The following is an 8,449-nucleotide window of genomic DNA, read 5'->3' as shown; positions in this document are numbered from 1 at the left end:
GTGAGAGCTTCTACCCGACCGTAATAGTCTGACTTCATTCATAAAGAGCTTAGCAAGCATATAAGGCATAACCGGTGGAGAACTTACTAAGGTAAGCAAATCACTCTTTCTTTATCACCGTCAGTATAGTAGCAATAGACTGATCTTAGTCCTTTGACTCACGGGATTCACCACTCTAAGGGAAGTGAGCCGAGGAAAGGCAGTGAAGGTTCGACTCCGTTCGGGTGGGTGAAAGCCCCGGGTTGCGTAGAGAAAGGTAGTTTACTTGTGGAAAGTAAGCGAATTGCATTACCTTACTCTTTCCAGTTTTCAAGTAAACTACCTTAACCTTACTTTCAAATGAATTGAATAACCTTTTATCTAGGCCCTTGAATCAAATCCCTCAAATAGAGTGAAGAGTGATCGGGAGCTTTCAGCAGCAAAAGTATAGCAAGAGCGGTAGCTGTTTAGTAAGGGGGTTGCTTATGGCTGGGAGTGATCCCGATAGCTCTTGTTGAGTCGACTGAAGGGCTTGGTTAGCTCTTATCTTATAAAGAATAGTTCTTCTTTTGCCCATACCCTCATCCACCAATGTCTGGATGATGCTATGTTTGATAAAGTGGCCGATGCAACTAACTCTATAACTCTAAGCAAGCTTGGGAGATATTTGAGTGTTTGAGTTAGTGATTGCTCCATCCTAAACATCGATTGAATGAAGTCCTTCTGAACTGGAATCATGAATTGGATTCGAACCAACGGGCGACTTACCAATTAGTCCATCATGATGGGAAGATCCCGCTGCCAAGGAAAAGATTTGAGTTGCCCCCCTCAACCTATTGAGTAGAAAGTGTTTTAGTTCCACTACTAAATCATATTTTCTATATCTTACTGACTATTCCTGACTCAGGGAGAGACAAGACATATCCGTTTATGAAGCAGGAGATTCTTTTATAGGTATGAAGTAGCTTATGCGAAGATTAAGGAGAGAAACCTATGAAGAAAGAAGATAACAGTATCTCCTGTATGAAACAAGCAAACTGAACCCGGAAGGAAGAACGTTTTACTTTGATGAGGTGGCGGGTTTGGGATTCATGCAATAAGAAGGAAGAGTCAGCCGCTGACGAGTCTGCTAGAAAGAGTGTTTTGAACTTCATTCCCGTTGTCGAAAGACCGGGGAAGACAAGCAAGAAGTCTTTGAGCGAAGAAAACGCCTACTTATAATATAAGTCAGGCACACTAGCGCACCAAGCGGAACCGTGCTCTCGAACGAACCTAGCGGTCGGGTATTAAGAAGAGAAATCATAGACCAAGTTCACCGGAAACTATAACAAAAAAGAAAGAGCAGAGGAAGGTAAGGTGGTGAACCATGCCGAGTCGGGCCTGAAGAACCATAGTATCGTGCTAAGCCTATCAAGCCAAGGTTGAGTGAAGGAATACAATCATTTAGCCAAGGGTTAGAAAACTAATTGAGTCTTGCTTGGGTCCCCGGCGGCAGGTATCAGTCACCAGAAAGGTAAAGAAAACCGTTAGCAAGGCTACGAACCTTCTCGAAGGCTTACAGAAGAGTGCTTGCTTCCCAGATCAGATCAATAGTATAAAGAGAACCACAAAAAGAGCCACTAGAGAGTATGGGGAATGCGCTCTTTGAAAGAATAGGCTCTGGGACTCCCTCAAAGGGAATGCTGGGACAAAGATACTACCAGACCAGGAGAAAGGCGAGACAGATATTGAATTATGAGAGAACTAACCCTCATCTCATCTGATTCAGATAATGAAAGAACGCCCTGACCATTAGGTCTAGGTCTTGACCAATCCAAAAAGAAGGCTCGGCTCATCCAGCTTATATGGAGTTGATTCATCTTCCAACGCCCGAAGAGAAGGTGGTAGTCTTTAAGAAGGACCCGGAGATTCTCTTAAGTGATAGCACCTGCTTAAGTCAGAGGGTCTTCGTTTGAGCTTCTGTTCAAGGCGCAGAGGGGGGAAGATAAGCGTAGAAGGGCTTGCAATGATCTATTAGTAAGAAGGTCTGCCTGCTGCGCTTGTCGGACTATAAAGTGAATCCTCAGTTTGGTGGAAGAAGAGCTCTGGGGCTATACCACCCTTTTCTATTTATTCAGCCTGCTTTTTTCTTTCCAGTGCGAGGGAGGGAGAAGAGAAGCATTCACGCATGTGAAACGTGAGATACTCGCAAGAATGACCCCTCTTCGAGCAGCTCCGCCAGGCTACCTAATAGCTAGCTGTCCCATGCCTTAATCAGGGTCTTTTACCTCATAGATACAACGGAACCTTTATATACTATCTTGGATAGAAGGAATTGAGTTTTCTACTTCCTCTTATTTCCCTATAACCATAGAACTATAGCTATAGTTTCCACTATTGTATTATATGAAATTGTATTCGCTTCGCATAAGCTACTTCATACCTTAATGATGTGAGGAATAGAGAAATGCCTGACTCCGCAAGACAACTTCGGGCCCGAGTCCCAAAGCCGTTCTCAAAAGAATGCTAAGGTAGTTGACTCCCTAAAGCTCGAAGTTGAGCTTAAGCGAAGCTTTCGGACCAAAGCGCGTTAGCGCAACTCGCTAAAGCCCTTGCTTGTTTTAAAGCTAAAGCTTATTAGAAGCTTTTGTTTACTCGCTTAGTTAAAGCATTAAGGTAGGAGGCGCTACTTAAAGAAAATCCCTAGCCACTCTGTTAAGTGAAAGCTTATTTGCAGGGCCAAAAGAAAAGATACCGAGGATTCTCCTATGCAACTACAAGGGCAATAGACGAGAAGTTTTTTATTAAGCCCTGTCTCACTTCCTCTTTTGTTATGTCCCTTCTATCCGTGTGATGTTATCGAAATAGAATTCCTTACGGTGCTTATCCCTTGTTCCTGATTCCGGCGAGACTGTTTTGTTCCAAACCTGGCGGCTCTGACTAGACCTTCTGGTTCGCCTGTCCTGAATAGAATCAGGGGAGGGGGAATAGTTGGTTGATTCCAGTAAACGACCTCTTTTATGCCACGCGCGAGACCCTTTGAGGGCTAGAGAAACCTATTTCATCGAATTCACCTATATGTTTTATTTTTATACATTTTCTTTTCATGTTTGCTGTCCTTCCTCGCTTGAGGCGCCTCGGGGAATATACTTTTCTTGTACGTTCTCTCTCTTCCCTCCGATTCACCTATCGGTCTATCTTTGTTTCCCACCTCGGATGCTCTTATAATGCACATCTTCTTTCATGCCCCAAGAGCTGGAAACCTATAATCACCTCTTGTCATCTGGCTAACAATCTGAAGCTGGGCTTATCGATCGAATGCAAATGGTGAATTCTTCTTAACGGAAGTCTTTCTTAGGAGCTAAAAGGCGCTCGCATTAATATAGAGTCAGAGTCCGCCCCTCTATGGTAGAAATGACTGTAAGGAGAGTAGGCAATATGACCCTTTAAGTCGACCAGTCCCCCCTTCTTAGGCCCCTTCGAGCTTCTTTCCTGTTTTCGCTATTTCTTGTATAACCCGCTCCAGGGCTAAGGTTCAGCCTTAAGGCCCTTGCTTTCGTAACACGTGTTTGATGCAATAACCGCAACGAGAGTCAGCGCTGTTGGATAGAAGACTGGTAGAGAATTCTCTGTGGGAAGCGTAGCCTTGCTATGCTAAAGGAATGGATTTCACTCTTTCGTGAGTGACCTGATCCTCGGGTGATATCATAACATAAGCTGTTGTCGGAATAGGGCCCAAGAGGAAGACTTTCAACAACCTCAAGGGCTTGTGGATTTATATGTCAAATCCATAGGCGTATTCTCTGTTGCCATACGGACGATAAAGGAAGGGGCAAGTCAGGGGAGGCCCAGAGGTAGCAAATAACAATATCACATCATAATCTACCCAAGCGGGAAGGCAGGAAGGATTCAGCCGCCCCCCTACGGCAACCTTGTAACAGGAGTGAAGAATGCCCCGACCCGGCCACAAGAAAACAGGCAGAGTGGCGGGGCAATGGTATTAGATGTTAAGGAGAGGGAAGTGAGTGGGTCTCGAGCCCAGGCGAGTCTCGTGTGTGATAGTCTAACCTGGATTAAGGATATAGTTCCCTTCCAACCAGGTCTGGGGTAGGGTTCCAAACCTGCCCTATCCCTTAAAGCCCCAGAGCTCGAGGTCTACTTCTACCTAAATATATAAAGCTTGCCTTACTACCATTTTAGAGCCAAGTTCTTTCCCTAATAGGGAAAGGTACGTAGTCGCTTAAGTGAAGCTTTCGGGGAGGGGATATTTTTTCTTCATCCGGGGGTTCATTTCATTCATTTTTCACTAAGTTAAGTAAGGCTTATTAGTGAGGTCTTAAAAACAGAATAGAATTCATGATCCGCCATGAATTCTATTTGTTTGTGCTTTCAGCAAGTAGGCAAGGCGATTGGCTTCTATGTTTTAATCGGATACCAATTGCTTGGATGCTTTTTCAAGCCTCGAGATGACTTGCTTGCTGAAAAAAATCTTTCTAGGTTTGCTTTGTGTCTTCGTAACAAATGATTTTTTGATGGGCGAACGACGGGGATTGAACCCGCGCGTGGTGGATTCACAATCCACTGCCTTGATCCACTTGGCTACATCCGCCCTTACCCCCGAACGGAAGTCTCTATCTACGATCAGATCCTTTCAGAACCAACCCCTATGACCGCTATCAAAGAGAAGCTTTTTCCTATAAGTCTATTGTTGTGTTTTGGAATTAGGTTGAAGCCTTGGCTTCAACAATCGATACCGATTGCCTGGCAAAGCTTCAAAGGTTGGGCTGTTCACTTCATTCATTTTACTTCACTTAAGATTCAAGTAAAGATAGGGGGCAGGCGGGCAGTGAAGGCTCATTTAGTAGACAGCGAGCGAGCAGCAAGCACCTACTCCTAACAAAATGAAAAGCAGCAAGCTCCGCAACAAAAGCGAAGCGCACCCCTAAAACGCTTTGAAGCCCCTACTTTTCTATTCAAAAAAAAATCCAAAAGGTAGTTGACTCCCTAAAGCTCGAAGTTGAGCTTAAGCGATCGGAGCGAAGTTTTTGGAAAAGCAGAACCTTAGTCTTCGTCCCTTTCCCCCATTATCAAACAAAAACCGGAGATCCCTGGAGCCCTATCATTTCTCGTATGGTAATGAGAAGCCCGCGCAAAGTTTCTATAAGGCGTCTCGGACGTTCTTCGCATGTTTGAGCGGATACCCCTTTCAGTCAGTAAGATTGTCAAAAGGCGAAAGTAAACTTTCCAAAAGCTTCGCTTAAGCGACTACGTTCCGAAAGCTTCGCTTAAGCGACTACGTTCCGAAAGCTTCGCTTAAGCGACTTCTTACCTTTATGACTAAACTAATATAATAGGGCGAGGGCGCTAACGAACAAGAAAGGGTAGCCTTTCTATAGGGATCGCTATTGATAGTATAAGGAGCCTTTACTTTCTAATAGAATGCCCTTCTTTATCAAAGTCAAGTTTCTCGCTTCTTGCTTTAGAAAGATTGCAGGGGATCGTCGATCTCTTCCTTCGGGTGGCTCCGCCCTATCTATTCATCTCTTTTTTAAAATGGATATATTTAGGGGTCTCTCTTGTTCATAGATCTTGAAAGCAGAATCGAAATATAGAAGAACCAACACTTAAAGGGCGTAACCAACGGAAGGTTCTCACCCTGTCCCAGACATTGTTCTCCGACGGTGTCCCCTGGACGGAAGGGGCCACCATTCTCTTTCTTTCTTCAATCGTTCCGATCAGGACAAGTGGGTTGGTTCGTTTCCTCCTCCTATCTACGCAATTTTCTGTCTTCGTTAGTGATCATGTTGGGCAAAAGGTAGTTTTAGAGGAGCGGATGTGAAAGGGCGATCCCCCCCTTTCCATTGAAGTAGGGAGGGCCTCCTTCCCCACCATTCCGGCCTATTATTTATAGGGATTTTACCAATGCTGAAGGTAGCTTGCTTACCAAGCCACCCACTTTAGAAGCTAGTCGCCAGAAAGAAGCGACGAGGGCTGTCTACGAAGCTCCTCCCCCTGTAGTCGTAGTACTCGGCCCGTTGCTACTTTGATTCAAAAGTCGATGGTTCCCGACTTTCTCCGGTTTTCGCAATCGTAACCATTTGTCATTCCGATTACTTCATCCATAAAAAAAAAGATATATATATTTTAATTAGAAAGAACGGGGCCTTACTTATTCAGGGAAGATGCAAAATATAGAGATCAGAAGGCTTTATGATCGGAGAAAGGGAAGGGGCGTGGTTGGTGTGTCACTAGATCGGTAAGGGAACCAACCCGTAGGAAGGCGAGGTGAGGCCGAATTCACATCAGAAATCGCCAACATGAACACAAACGAAATCTTGAATTGCGTATAGAAACAAAACGAACCACTTCTATTCTCGGAGCTGAGGTATATGAAGAATTTTTAGTCCCTTTCGTTCAGTGGTTAGGACATCGTCTTTTCATGTCGACGACACGGGTTCGATCCCCGTAAGGGATAGGTACTCATTATCGGCCGCTTTCAGTTAGTGTTCATTGCTAAGTGATTGCTCGCTATCTGGCTGAAAAAGGTGGTCCAGAAGCTTCCTCTCTCCCAGCAAGCAAGACGAGATCACCACTTCACTTCTCTCAGTAATATAATTTCTTGAAAAAGAGAAAGCTTGGTCGTATGTAATCGCTAAAGCGAAGCTTTTGGTATGACTTTTTTTTTCTTTTTAGCTACTGGCCTAAACAAAAGAGATTAGTCTCTTGATCGATCGATTGATTGGATCGAAGTACGAAGAGGTTTATTGAAGTGTGAGATCAGCCCAAGACTAAGGCCGAGCAACTAGCTGCTGCAAGATTGGACGTCTATCTATCTTACCCCGCTCTCCTACTCTTTAAAAGCGGAAAGAGTGCTCTGCTCATCTTTCTTACGGCTCGTTACCCTTCGGCTTCTTCAATTCTAAAAGTAAAAGGTAGTGTCTTTTTCCTATTCTTATTGTTTTTGAAGCGAAGGCATTATTGAACGAAAGAGATGCCGGGTCGGTCAATTGCATTAAGTAGGGGATGCAGGACCTGTCTTAACCACAAGTGCATTCGTCATCGAGGATGACCTCGATCCCACAAAATTTGGATTCCAAAGTTTTTCTCTTTCTTTTTTTACGTAAAAAAATAGCTAAAGCTCTTGGTATGAAGTCGCTTATGCGAAGCTTATGGAGCTTTTGGTATGAATAAAGCGAAGCTTTTGGATTTGAAAGTGAATATTCTAAGAAAAGGGTGACAAAGGGTATACTTTCTTTTCTATATAGCCGTCTCATCAATGAGCGTAGATTGATAGAAATTTGAGGTCAATCTCTATCCCATTCTTCAGAGTTTTGTTTGATTACAGATCGGCAGGTGATCCGCCCTTTCGTCAGTCGTCTTGATCCGCCAGAGGGTCTTCTTGCAAAACCTTGAAGAGGCTTGATGGCAAAGAGAAGTGAAGAAGGAGAACCTAAGGAAGGTCTCTCTCTACCTCGCAAGCTCTTGGAGCAAGATATAGCGCGTGAGCGCAACTTCGCCCGTTGCTTGTTTACTTCGGTGGATTTTTTTTTAGGGTAGAGGAGTAGGATAGAACCTCCGGATTCTAGATTTGGAAAAAGTAGATAGTTACTGGCTACCGACCTGGAAGGAATGTTGGGCAAAAGGGTGATGGATAAGCTATTGATGGTGCCGGTACATAAGCCAAATCAACTGGATCTCCTTCAAGCACTCAATCTGGATCTTAATCTGTAACAGGATATGCCTTTCACGCTACTGGCCATGGATCAATAACTCTATCTACTAATGATGTTACTCGTGCTTATGGCTACGCTATTGGCTATGCTGACTCAGATACCCTCACTTTTAGGCAGGGTCTACTTCTACTGGTGTTGGATTCTCCCTTCCTAAGTGGCTGATCTTAGCGTGTTAGCCGCTGTCTCATTTCGTATAGTGATAACGTTTTCTCTTTCTTAGCGCTCCGCTATCCGCTTTATTCTCCGAATATGCGCATTGGAACTGGTTACGCGGCTTTCTCTTATAGGGGATTTTCTCTGACTTGACTCAGCTTGACCTACTTGACTCAGCGGTTAGAGTATCGCTTTCATACGGCGAGAATCATTGGTTCAAATCCAATAGTAGGTAAAACCGGCCGAAACCCCTGCTTTTTCCAGCATGACAGCAAGGAGTCAACTGAATGACCAAAGCATTGGCTGCTTCAACTTGTGGCCTTCTTCGACTTGCGATTCTCTCTAAGAGAATCTGATCTACGACCACCCTCTATTCTTCTCTTCATGTATGTGGGCTGCCTGCCCCGTCCCGAATAGACAAACAGGAACAAACTGAATAAAGGCACGAGAGAGAAAGTTGAGTATCAACTCACCTCCCTTCTTCCACTATTAGGGGAAGACCAGCAGGGCCGGAACCCCCAACGGGAACCCTTTCACCGCGCCACACGATTCTTTTGCGAAGCGCTCTCTAAGACGTTTCCACTCCTGCCCCCGCAAGCAAAGAG

The 8,449-nt window shown here is 44.5% G+C and overlaps 3 non-coding genes across 3 annotated transcripts; 2 read left to right on the top strand and 1 right to left on the bottom strand.

Moving 5' to 3' along the window:
* Positions 1 to 4,493: 4,493 nt before the first annotated feature.
* trnH-GTG lies at positions 4,494 to 4,567 on the bottom strand. The gene has a single exon. It is a non-coding gene; the product is annotated as a tRNA-His (tRNA).
* Positions 4,568 to 6,361: 1,794 nt separating this feature from the next.
* trnE-TTC lies at positions 6,362 to 6,433 on the top strand. Its single transcript has one exon. It is a non-coding gene; the product is annotated as a tRNA-Glu (tRNA).
* Positions 6,434 to 8,006: 1,573 nt separating this feature from the next.
* On the top strand, positions 8,007 to 8,079 carry trnM-CAT. The gene has a single exon. It is a non-coding gene; the product is annotated as a tRNA-Met (tRNA).
* The last annotated feature ends 370 nt before the right edge of the window (positions 8,080 to 8,449 follow it).

This window comes from Spinacia oleracea, mitochondrion (genome assembly GCF_020520425.1).
Source record: "Spinacia oleracea mitochondrion, complete genome".
NCBI classification, from domain to species: domain Eukaryota; kingdom Viridiplantae; phylum Streptophyta; class Magnoliopsida; order Caryophyllales; family Amaranthaceae; genus Spinacia; species Spinacia oleracea.
The sequence above is the reverse complement of the archived record's forward strand: the minus strand, read 5'-3'. Positions and strand labels throughout refer to the sequence as shown.